This window comes from Bos indicus, chromosome 25 (assembly GCF_029378745.1).
Source record: "Bos indicus isolate NIAB-ARS_2022 breed Sahiwal x Tharparkar chromosome 25, NIAB-ARS_B.indTharparkar_mat_pri_1.0, whole genome shotgun sequence".
NCBI lineage: Eukaryota > Metazoa > Chordata > Mammalia > Artiodactyla > Bovidae > Bos > Bos indicus.
The window spans coordinates 27,693,518-27,706,556 of NC_091784.1; positions in this window are offsets into that span (position 1 = coordinate 27,693,518).

A 13,039-nucleotide genomic window follows, 5' to 3' on the forward strand; every position below is an offset into this window, starting at 1 on the left:
ATGAGATGGTTGGATGGCATCACTGACTCGGTGGACATGACTTTGAGCAAGCTCCAGGAGTTGGTGATGGACAGGGAGGCCTGGCATGCTATAGTCCATGGGGTTGCAAAGAGTCAAACATGACTGAGGGACTGAACTGAACTGAACTGACAATAAATCAAAAGAATGTCTCAAGATTGTAAATTTACATTTTAGGATAACAGATTTAGCCAGAAGGTTTTCCAGGAAGGAAAAACTGTCCTCAAGCAGGATACACTGTTGTTATATAATCCTTAGTACAGAGTTTCAAGAGCGTTGTTTGCTGTGTAATCATCAGTTCCCAGCTTAAAGAAAAAAACGTTTTATGTGACTAAGATTAAGGAATGTGGAGAAAAACAGATGTTTGTCCTTTCTTCTTTCTTGAGAATTCCAGACCGCTATCTCCATTTTGAGAACCCCAGACCCCTTTCTCCTCCCTGGGGACCCCAGACTTCTTATCAACCTGCCTAGGAATTGACTTTCTCAAAGGAATGGCAACCCACTCCAGTATTCTTGCCTGGAGAATCCCATGGATAGAGAAGTCTGACAGGTTGTAGTCCATTGGGTTGCAAAGAGCCAGACATGACTGAAGTGACTGAGTACACAAGAATGCAAGTACAAGCATTTCCCCAGGGCAGAACCAAGTCTAAAGCATGGGAGATTTCCCTGACATTCCAGTGGTTGGGACACCGCACTTCCAGTGCAAAGGGCACAGGTTCAGTCCTGGTTGGGAAATGGAGATCCCACATGCCATGCAGGAAAAAAAAAAGTTTAAAGAATAGAAGTTGCAGGAAGGCACATTGGCATGTAATACAAGAAAGCATTTTCCTACAGGCAGCAGTGCTGGAGACACAGTGAATCTCCTTGAGAAGTCATGTGTGTCCCATCTCTGGAGGTGTGTGAGTGGCCCCTGGCTGAAGATTTGGTACAAGTTAAAATATAGCAGATTTATGTGAAGTGGGAGAAGGTTGGATTAGGTGATTCAGGAGTTCTTTCAAATCAGAAATTTTCTTATTACACTTCTAGCAGAAGGTGTCATAAAGGATGGCATGGAGAAGCTGGCATGAAGCCTTTGAGATAACCTTGGGAAGATTCTGACACATGGTGATGGGGAATGCACATTTCCGGCAAAAGGGATGGGCCAATGAGAGACTGAGGAAGAAAGAGTAGGACATGAAGCTAAAGAAGTTTCAGCCTAGTTATGTCGTAAGATTGAAATTTACCCCCAATAACAAAGAACTTTTGGCATTTCTGCCTCACCCTAGCCTCACAACTTCTATTTGAGTACTACTGCCCCTTCCAGGGGAGTTGAGGATGAGACGGCCAGATGCAGGTTTACAGGCTGGTTTATATTTCGAATGTGGCCCTGTCCCCTTGGCCTCAGCTGATTACTGTAGAGTAGACATTGGTGCTGTAGCTGGCCCAGTCAGGTTCTCCCTTTTTAGATGGGGTGCCTGCTCCAACCACCTGGAAGACTCAGTTGTTTTGAGGTCCCCCTGAGGGCCCCATGGTCTTTTCATTTGGGATGAGGTTGTCAATAATGGGCAAACTCGGGACTTCCCTGGTGGTCCAGTGGCTAAGATTCTGCGCTCCCAAGGGTTCATTCCCTGGTCATGGAACTATAGCCCACAAGCTACAGCTAAAAGTTTGCATGCCACAACTGAAGATCCTGCATGCCGCAACTAGGACTGGGTCAGCCAAATAAATAAATATTTAAAAAATAATAAAGGGCAACCATTTTGAGCTTTGTTGAAGAGGTAGAAAAAGGTGGTCTGCAGAGAGGAAGTGAAGGATGAGGGGAGATGGGGTGCCTGCTCCAGCCACCTGGAAGACTCAGTTGTTTTGAGGTCCCCCTTAGGGCTCTGTGATATCCTTTAAACAGATTTATTCTTTTAATTTTAGCCAGTTCAGATGGGCTCCTGGTACTTGCCACAGTGTGAGATTTGGCCAAGATCTTCTTTCATAGGGAGTCAACCAAGGCCTTGAAGGGAATTATCCATAGTTCCTGAAGGAGTTTCAGGAATATTCATCTGGAGGAGGGGTGGCAGAGAGGGTGAGGACAGTCTGATAGGTGATGAGCCTGAAAGGAGGCCCCCTGATCACTTAGATATCCCCCCAAACAGTTCATACGGTGCAAACACTTGTACAATAACCAGTCTTCCAGATTCTGTTTTTCTGTTTGATCTACTCTGGGCAGTTCTACCTTCTAACCTCCTGGCAGCTGGGAAGAAGAAGAAGGAACCTTGTGGTGACCCAAATAGTTGTGTCAGAGTCATCCTGACAAGGGTGTCAAGACACCCAAGAGGAAGTAGTGGGTGGGGAGCCCGTGTCTGGGAAATAGCAGCTGATAGCAGCCGGTGGCATTTACACCAGCAGATCGGCTGTGAATCTAAAAAGAGAACTCTGCCCTGATTTGACCTGGGTTTAGAGGCAGTTGGGCCTGGTGGATGGTGGGTGTGGCAGGGAGGCCTCAGCCCCTTCCTGTTGCCAGCTACATCAACCAGAGGCCCACTGGTCCCTGCACACTGGAGTCTCCCTCCTGCCGCAACCTTGCTTAGTCAATATTTTATTCATTCAAGAGCCACAGGAAAGGGACTTCTTTTCTGGTCCAGTGGGTAACAGTCTGTTCTCCCAATGCAGGGAGCCTGGGTTTGATCCCTGGTCAGGGAACCATTATTAGATCCTGCATGCTGCAACTAAGACCCAGCATAACCAAATAAACAAGCTTTAAAAAAAAAAAAAAATGAGCCACAGGGAAGAAAAGGCTCAGTGTGAGAGTCTGAGTGGACTGGGACACGAGAGGCCATTAGGAGTGGACGCCGCCTTCCAAGTTATTGCTGTACCTGGCTCATGGAGCTCATATTTCTATCTCTCATGACACATATTTCTCTGCATGTTTGCACTGCCCTCTCCTCACTTATAACTGGCCAATCCTCTCTCTGTTCCCCAGCTCACATTCTGGCAGAAGCCAATGGATTGCTTACCTGCCACCAGTGTGTTGTTTCGTGTTATACAGCCATTAAGTAAATTTCTGGTTCTAGGAACTCGGCCTTCTTCTTTAAACTCCTTCAACCTCTTCCTTTAGGATGATACAGATTTTTGGTTCTGAAGAGCCTAGATCCTGGAAAGCAAAAGCCTCTTAACTATCCTTAGAGAAAAGGGTAGCCCCAAGCATTCATTCATTCAGTAAATACTTATCAATTCAATATTTATTCACTCTGCTCCAAGTACTGTTTTAGGTACTGGGCATACACTGAGGGCTTCCCAGGTGGCGCTAGTGGTAAAAAACAAAACAAAACAAAACCCGCCTCCCAATGCAGAAGACACGAGGGAAGATCCCTTGGAAGAGGGCATGGCAACCCACTCCACTATTCTTGCCTGGAGAATCCCCCAAGGACAGAGGAGGCTGGCAGGCTACAGCCCATAGGGTTGCAAAGAGTCGGACATGACTGAGTGACTAAGCACAGCACAGGGAGGACGGACAATCAACTGGATGGCTAAGGAAATTAGGTAGTAGAAAGAAGTAGTTTGTTAGTGTTAAGGAACAAGAACCTCAAGGAGATGAGGGAAGGAGCCTGCAAGAGAACAAGCGTCTGGAGGCAGAGGGTGATCAAAGAGCCGGGAGAGCAGAGAGGCTGAAAACGAGTGAGCTTGAGGGGGACAAGCTCAAACAGATAATGAGATGTCTGATGGATTAAAGCTGCATGGGCAATGGTGAGAACTTTGACTGGTATTTTGAGTGAAATAAGAGGAAGTTGGAGGGTTTTGAGCAAGAGACTGATGTGATCTTTTATTTTTATTTATTTATTTTTGGCTGAGCACATGCCATGTGGGATCCCAGTTCCTCAACCAGGGATCAACCCATGTCCCCTGCATTGGAAGCCTGAAGTCTTAACCACTGGACTACCAGGGATGTCTCTGACATATTTTCAAAGGACCCCTCTGGCTGTAGCAGAGGCAAAGTTGGAAGCAGGACAAGTTAGTTAGGGGACTGCCACAAAATCTAGGTACAAGGAGCTTCTGCAATGGTGAACAGGTGGAGGTGCTGGGAGAGGGTGATGCCTGGAGAGGACAAGGAAGCTCTTTCCTCACACCCTGCCCTGTTCATCTTTTCCTTCTGGCTGTTTCTGAATTATCACTTCAGTTTAGTCACTCAGTTGTGTCCGACTCTTTGTGACTCCAAGGATTGAAGCATGCCAGGCCTCCCTGTCCATCACCAAATCCTGGAGCTTGCTCAAAGTCATGTCCATCGAGTCAGTGATGCCATCCAACCATTTCATCCTCTGTCATCCCCTTCTCCTCCTGCCTTCAATCTTTCCCAGCATCTTCGCATAAGGTGGCCAAAGTATTGGAGTTTCAGCTGCAGCATCAGTCCTTCCAAAGAATATTCAGGACTGATTTTCTTTAGGATGGACTGGTTGGATCTCCTTGTGGTCCAAGGGACTCTCAAGAGTCTTCTCCAACACCACAGTTCAAAAGCATCAATTCTGCGGCGCTCAGCTTTTTTTATAGTCCAACTCTCACATCCATACATGACTACTGGAAAAACCATAGCTTTGACTAGATAGACCTTTGTTGGCAAAGTAATGTCTCTGATTTTCAATATGCTGTCTATGTTGGTCATAGCTTTTCTTCCAAGGAGCAAGCATCGTTTAATTTCATGGCTGCAGTCACCATCCACAAGTGATTTTGGAGCCCCGCAAAATAAAGTCTGTCATTGTTTCTATTGTTTCCCCATCTATTTGCCACGAAGTAATGGGACCAGATGCCATGATCTTCGTTTTTTGAATGTTGAGTTTTAAGCCAACTTTTTCACTCTCCTCTTTCACCTTCATCAAGAAGCTCTTTAGTTCCTCTTTACTTTCTGCCATAAGGGTGGTGTCATCTGAGTATCTGAGGTTATTGACATTTCTCCTGGCAATCTTGATTCCAGCTTGTGCTTCCTCCAGCCCAGCATTTCTCATGATGTACCCTGCATATAAGTTAAATATACAGGGTGACAATATACAGCCTTGACGTACTCCTTTCCCAACTTGGAACCAGTCTGTTGCTCCATGTCTGGTTCTAACTGTTGCTTCATGACCTGCATACAGATTTCTCAGGAAGCAGGTCAGGCAGTCTGGTATTCCTATCTGTTGAAGAATTTTCCACAGTTTGTTGTGATCTACACGGTCAAAGGCTTTGGTGTAATCAATAAAGCAGAAGTAGATGTTTTTCTGGAACTCTCTTGCTTTTTTGATGGTCCAATGGATGTTGATCTCTGGTTCCTCTGCCTTTTCTAAATCCAGCCTGAACATCTGGTAGTTCATGGTTCACATACTATTGAAGCCTCGCTTGGAGAATTTTGAGCATTACTTTGCTAGCATGTGAGATGAGTGCAATTGTGCAATAGTTTGAGCATTTTTTGGCGTTGCTCTTCTTTGGGATTGGAATGAAAACTGACTTCTTCCAGCCCTGTAGCCACTGCTGAGTTTTCCAAATTTGCTGGCATACTGAGTGCAGCACTTTCACAGCATTATCTTTTAGGATTTGAAATAGGTCAACTGAAATTCCATCACCTCCACTAGCTTTGTTCGTAGTGATGCTTCCTAAGGCCCACTTGACTTTGCATTCCAGGATGTCTGGCTCTAGGTGAGTGATCACACCATCATGGTTATCTGGGTCATGAAGATCTTTTTTTGTATAATTGTTCTGTGTATTCTTGCCACTTCTTCTTAATATCTTCTGCTTCTGTTAGGTCCATACCATTTCTGTCCTTTGTTGTGCCAATCTTTGCATGAAATGTTCTCTTGGTATCTCTAATGTTCTTGAAGAGATCTCTCATCTTTCCCATTCTATTGTTTTCCTCTATTTCTTTGCACTGATCACTGAGGAAGGCTTTCTTACCAGTCTTTGCTATTCTTTGGAGCTCTGCATTCAAATGGGTTTATCTTTCCTTTTCTCCTTTGCCTTTCACTTCTCTTCTTTTCTCAGCTATTTGAAAGTCCTCCTCAGATGACCGTTTTGCCTTTTTGCATTTCTTTTTTAACAAATAAATACTTTAAAAACACCTAGACATTACAACAGAGAAGGCAATGGCACCCCACTCCAGTACTTTTGCCTGGAAAATCCCATGGATGGAGGAGCCTGGTAGGCTGCAGTCCATGGGGTCGCTAAGAGTCAGACACAACTGAGCGACTTCACTTTCACTTTTTACTTTTCATGCATTGGAGAAGGAAATGGCAACCCACTCCAGTGTTCTTACCTGGAGAATCCCAGGGACGGGGGAGCCTGGTGGGCTGCCGTCTATGAAGTCACAGAGAGTCAGACACGACTGAAGTGACTTAGCAGACATTACAATGGAAACAATGTTGCCCATCATTCCTGTTCTACAGGATTAAGTTGTAAACCACAGCAGTTGCCCACTGACAGTGCAGGGAATTCCAGAAGAAAAATAGGTGGAGCTTTCTGTGTTTGGGATGTAGATAATTAAGATGCATGTCTAAGGAAGAATGTCAATGACCCCAGAGCTTGCATCTTCTTATATGTAGAAAAGTAGTAAAATCATTAATTTAAGATCTCTGGCTTTGTGATTAGATTAGTAATCTTTTACCAAGATGTGTGGGCTTCCCAGGTGGTGCTAGTCGTAAAGAATACACCTGCCAATGCAGGAGACTAAGAGACCGGAGTTCGATCCCTGGATCTGGAAGATCCCTTGGAGTAGGAAATGGCAACCCACTCCAGTATTCTTGCCTGGAAGATTCCATGGACAGAGAAGCCTGGGAGGCTACAGTCCATGGGGTGGCAAAGAGTTGGACACAGCTGAGTGACTGAGCACACACACACCAAGACGTATGCTTGACAACATGTATTTCCCAGCCCCAAAGTCACATGTATCCTGGCTCCTCACTTCCCACTTGAGAGCAGTTCCTCAGAGCTATCTGAGAGGCCAGCTCCTGGGTATAATACTCAATAAGGTCTCAGATAAAACTGAAATTTGATGCTTTTATGGTGTGCATTTCTTTTTTTTGGGGGGGGGGAGGGTGCTTCCCTTATGGCTCAGCTGGTAAAGAATCTGCCTACAATGTGGGAGACCTGGGTCCAATCCCTGGGTTGGGAAGATTCCCTGGAGAAGGGAAAGGCTATCCACTCCAGTATTCTGGCCTGGAGAATTCCATGGACTGTATAGTCCATGGTGTTGCAAAGAATCGGACACGACTGAGAGACTTTCACTTTTCTTTTTTTTTCAGTTGACAAGACCATCAAGAAAAAAAAAGGTGAGACATTGACAAGTAAAGAAAAGGAGAATTGGTAGAATTGCCATAACTCCTCTGAAAGACAATTTATTTTTATGTATTGTTTTTGAAGATATATATGCCTTATGACTTTAATTCTTATGGATATATCATAAGGAAATTTATAAAGAATAATGAAAGAGACATATACCAGGATTTTTATTGAAGCATTGCAACTCAATATCTATCAGAAAAGGAAGACTTAAAAAAAAAAAGAAAAGACTACATGTGAGCATAATCAAATAATGGAATATTACATAGCTGTCAAAATGAATAAACCAGAGCTATACATATCTGGGCTTTCCAGGTGATGCTAGTGGTAAAGAACCCACCTGCTAATACAGGAGACATGAGATGTGGGTTCGATCCCTGGGTGGGGAAGATCTGCTGGAGGAGGGCCATGGCAACCCACTCCAGTATTCTTGCCTGGAGAATCCCATAGACAGAGGAGTCTGGCAAGCTACAGTCCATAGGGTCACAAAGAGTTGGACATGATTGAAGTGACTTAGCACACACACATGCATTCATATCTACTTTGATTGGGCTCACAGACACTGAGTTAACAAAGCAAAGTACAGAACATTTTATACAGTTTGGAAATTATTTTATGTCAATTAAAAATCATAAATATCACAAAATGTATATTGTGACATATATACATACTAAAATATAAAAGCATCACTACCTTCAAACAATTGTAATTATTGCCTTGAGGAGAGGGCATCAGGGAGGATTACAGTATTATTTGTACTGATACACTTACCAAAAATTATAGAATAATCTGATGCAAAAAAAAAAATTCTGTGCACAAAATGATGATGACTTGAACCATGGAATGATCAATGATGAAGGTACAAAAGAACATAATATAAGGAATTCCCTGGTAGTTCAGTGGTTAAGACTCCACACTTCCAGCGCAAGGGCATGGGTTTGATCCCTGGTTGGGGAAGATCCCACATGCTGCAAGCTGTGGACAAAAAAAAAAAAAAAAAGCATGATACAAAGTCCTGTTTGCTTTCTTCAGTGGAGCAAGAGAAAATTCTCTCATCATTTTCAGATGAACCTACAGAAAAGTAAGACAATGAAAATCATTTTACCCTAGAGAGGGCACAGAGACTTGAGGCATCCGAGACACTGGTTCAGTCTTAGTTTCGTGGATTTTGTGTAACCTGGAACTTCCCAATCTGAGATCTCACTTGTCACTCCTCTGTGAGGTGATAAGTTTGAGCTCATTTCCATGGTCCTGTATGGAACAATTCTTAAGTGGAACTACCATGCCATTCTGAAGACAGCTGCATCTGTTCAGTCCAACCTATCCATGGCCATCTTTGCCCTGGGCTTGACCTCAGGTCCCATCAGCCATCACCATGCCAACAGGATCTATTTCACACTGTTCATGTGATGCAGCCAAGATGACATAACACAGAAACCAGCTGCTGAAGCAGCTTCCTTAGAAGGAGGTGCATGTATGACCAACACTATGTGAGTTTCATCCTTTTTTCTCTAGATACTTGGTCTGTTTGAACACTGAGGAGACATTTGTAGCTTCCTGAAGCTACAAAGTGCAAGTAAGCCCCCCACATTCTGGGAAGTCAGAGGCCCAGTGCGGGAGACAGCAGGTGATTCTTTTGTTTTGTTTTTTTTTTTCAAACTGAAAACCAGAACGTGATAAATATACAAAAGAGTATACCCACCTGCTAAAACATACACATAAACTATAATCCAAAAAGTGGAGACTTTGAGATTGTTTCCTGAATTCCTTGCATCCCAGGTGCTCTATTCATTGCTACTGATACACTTAAAGTTTCTATAAACTTAAGCCCTAACTCAAGCATCTAAAATTTGAAGCTGGTGTGAAGCAAGGATTCCCAACCTCTGAGATCTAAAATGCCTGATAATCTGAGGTGGCACTGATGTAGTAAAAATAGAAATAAAGTGCACAATAAATGTAATGCTCTTGAATCATTCTGAAACCATCACCATCCCCCCACCTGACTCCCTGTCCAAGGAAATGTTGTCTTCCATAAAACCAGTCTCTGGTGCCAAAAAGTTTGGAGACTGCTGGACTGTATAGGAAAACCTTCACACTGGAGATGGCTAATTTGACTATTAATTCTGGGTTAGATGTTCCGTGGGCCTCCCTGGTGGCTCAGTGGTAAAGAGTCCATCTGCCAATGCAGGAGATATAGGTTCCATCCCTGGGTTGGGAAGATCCCCTGGAGGAGGGCATGGCAACCCACTCCAGTATTCTTGCCTGGAGAACCCTACGGACAGAGGAGCCTGGTGAACTATAATTCATGGGGTTGCAAAGAGTCAGTCGGACATGACTGAGCAAGTAAACAACAACAACAGATGCTCCATGGCGAGAGGAGAATTATAATTTTTCTAGACAGATAGAATCTGTATGCATTTAACTACTAGAATAATTTTTTGTCACAAAGAATGTACGACTCCAAATGGTTTTGTCATTTTTTAGTTGCTAAGTCGTGTCCAACTCTTTGAGACCCTATGAACCGTAGCACTTCAGGCTTCCCTGTCTTCTACTTTCTCCTGGAGTTTGCTTAAACTCATGTTCATTGAGTCAGTGATGCCCATGGTTATTCTAGAGATTTTATTCTGTTACTTTATATACTTCTCTGATGCTTGAATTTTAAAATGTGCATTCTTTTTGTAGTTAAAAAACGGAAGAATTTGGTTAGCTGTAAATTGGAACTGCTGTACAGAGAATTAACGAAATCAGTCTGACTTACCAGATTTTAACTGAATTTGAAAAAGACTACTTAACATCATCTCATTACCAAGAGCTAGCTTGTCACATTGTAACTGCTTGGCAGTAGATTACCGGTAATCTGCTTGCAAAAGCTTTCCCCAGGGGACTTCCCTGGTTATGACTGGGACTCCATGCTTCCAATACAGAGGGTGCAGGTTCGAACTCACTTACTGTGGTGCAGCCAAAAAGAAAAAAGAAAAAAAGCCTTCCTTAAGGCAATAATACTGGAAGTGATCTTACTGGTTGAGCAGGATCTCCTCACAACAGGAATATAATCTGAAGTGTATCAGCATTCCCTTCCCATAAACAAGTACACTTCCTCTATTCTGTTGTGTTTTTAATATATATATATATTTTTAAATTACCCAGGTTGGGGTTTCCCTAGTGGCTCAGTGGTAAAGTAGCCACCTGCCAATGCAAGAGACATGGCTTTGATCCCCAATCTGGGAGGATGCTACATGCTTTGGAGGAACTCAGCCCGTGCACCACAACGGTTCTCTAGAGCCCGCAAGCCACAGCTGCTGAGCTTCGTGCCCTAGACCCCATGCTCCGCAACAAGAGAAGCCGCTGTAATGAGAAGCCCAAGCACCACACCAGAGAGTAGCTCCCTCTCACCGCAACTAGAGAAAAGCCCTCACAGCGACGAAGACCCAGTGCAGCCAAAACCAAATGAGTAAATAAAATTAAAGCTACCCAAGTTTTACATCTTTGTTGTTAAAAAAAAAAAAATGTTTTTTCCAGAAATATGTAATCTATATTCTGCCTAGGTAGCCACTGTTTGGAGTCTGGTTGTGTCCTTTCAGATTATTATTTTTTCTACACACTCATGATTTCAACTTCCATTTTCCCCTCTTTCTTTTTTTAAAAGATATAAATCACACACTATTCATCAGTTTCTCAAACATTCACAAAGTTGTGCAACTATCACCTCTAATTTCAGAACATTTCCTCACTCTAATTACCAATCTATTTTCTGTCCCTAGAGATTTGCCTGTTCTGGAGATTTCACCTCAGTGCAATTATACAGTATCTGAACTTTTGTGCCCGACTTCTTTCACATAGCATGATTTTCAAGGCTTATCCATGTTGAAGCATGTACTAATATTTCATCCTTCTAAAAATATTTGTTTTTTAAGCTCAACAATTTGTATTTATTTGTTTAGCTGCCTTGGGTCTTAGCTCTGGCACGGGGGATCTTTTGTCGTTGTTGCAGCGCATGGACTATCTACTTGTGGCCTGCAGGCTCCAGAGCTTGTAGGCTCAGTAGTTGTGACTTGGACTTAGTAGCTCTGAGGCCTGTGGGATCTTAGTCCCCAGACCAGGAATTGAACTCGGGTCCCTTGCATTGCAAGGAGGATTCTTAATCACTGGACCTCAAGGGAAGTCCCTAATTTTTTTTAATTTATTTTTTTTCTTATTCGCTTATTTTTCTTAGCCACACTGCATGACATATACGATCCTCGTTCCCCGACCAGGGACCAAACCCAAGCCCCAAGTGGATGCACAGAATGTCAGCCACTGGACCATCAGGGAGGTACCAACTTCATTCTTTTTTAAAAAAAATTTCTTTTAACACCAAAAATACTTTGTACTGGGGTATAGACGATTAACAATGTTGTGATAGTTTTAGGTGAACAGCAAAGGGTCTCAGCCATACATACACATTTATCCATTCTCTACCAAACGCCCTCCCATCCAGGCTGGCACATAACATTGAGCAGGATTCCATGTGCTATACAACGGGTCTTTGTTGGTTACCCATTTCAAAGACAGCAGTGTGTTCTTGACCCTCCTGAAGTCCTTAACTATCCCTTCCCCCTGGGGCAACCATGAGTTCGTTTTCTGAGTCTGTGAGTCTCTTTCTGTTTTGTAAATAAGTTTATTTGTGTCATTTCTTTTTAGATTCCACATGTAGGGGATGTCATAACGTTCTGTTGTACGAATAGACCATGTTTTGCTTACCCATTCATCAGTTGGTAGATGTTTGCATTGTTGCCAATTTTGGGTTAATATGAATAATGCTGATTTGAGCACTCTTGCACAAGTTTTTTTGCAAACACGTGTTTTCAGTTCTTTTGGATCTAGACTGAAACTGTGTTTAACTTTTCTGAGGAACTGTCAAAGTGTTTTCCACAGTAGTTTAAATTCCCACTGGTAAAGTAAGAAGGGTTCCGATGTCTCCACATTCTCACGAACGCTTACTTCTTCTCTTTCTTTCATTTTTAGTCTAGCCATCCTCGTGGGTGTGAAGTGGTATCTTTTAGTGTTGATTTGCATTTCTCTAATGACTAATAATGTTGGACATTTTCATGTGCTCAGTGGCCATTTTATATACTGTCTTTGGAGAAATGTCTGTTAAAATTCTTTGCCCACTTGAAAAACTGGGTTGTCTTTTTATCATTGAGCTACAAGAGTTCTGCATATATTCTGTTTTGTTTTTCCCTTTTTCGGCTACACCTCACAGCATGTGGGATCTTAGTCCCCAGAACAAGAATTAAATCCACTCCCCCTGCAGTAGAAGCTTGGAATCCTAGCCACTGAACCGCCTGGGAAGTCTCACCAGAGTTCTTTATATATTCTGGATACAAGTCCTGTACCAGATGATTTACAAATCATATATCTTCCATTCTGTGGAAATTAGTGTTTTGTTGTTATTTTTTAGACTCAAAATGAATGATTAAATACACTGTTCTGTAACTTGCTTTTTTTTCTTCAACAGTGATTGAGCATATCACGGGCATCTTTCAACGTCAAGGGAAAGCTACCTCATCCTTTTTCCCCCACCCCCATCTTATTTTTTCTTTCCTCCTTCTTTTTTTGTGGCTACATGCATTCCATGACGGTTGTACCACAGTTCATCTGACCAGTCTTCCCCTGAGCTTTAACGAATCTTAAGTTCTCGTGTTGGTGAAGGACTAAGACACCGAAGCTGTTGGGCAGCACGACTGTGCTGTCTTCCCCAGGATAATATAAAAAT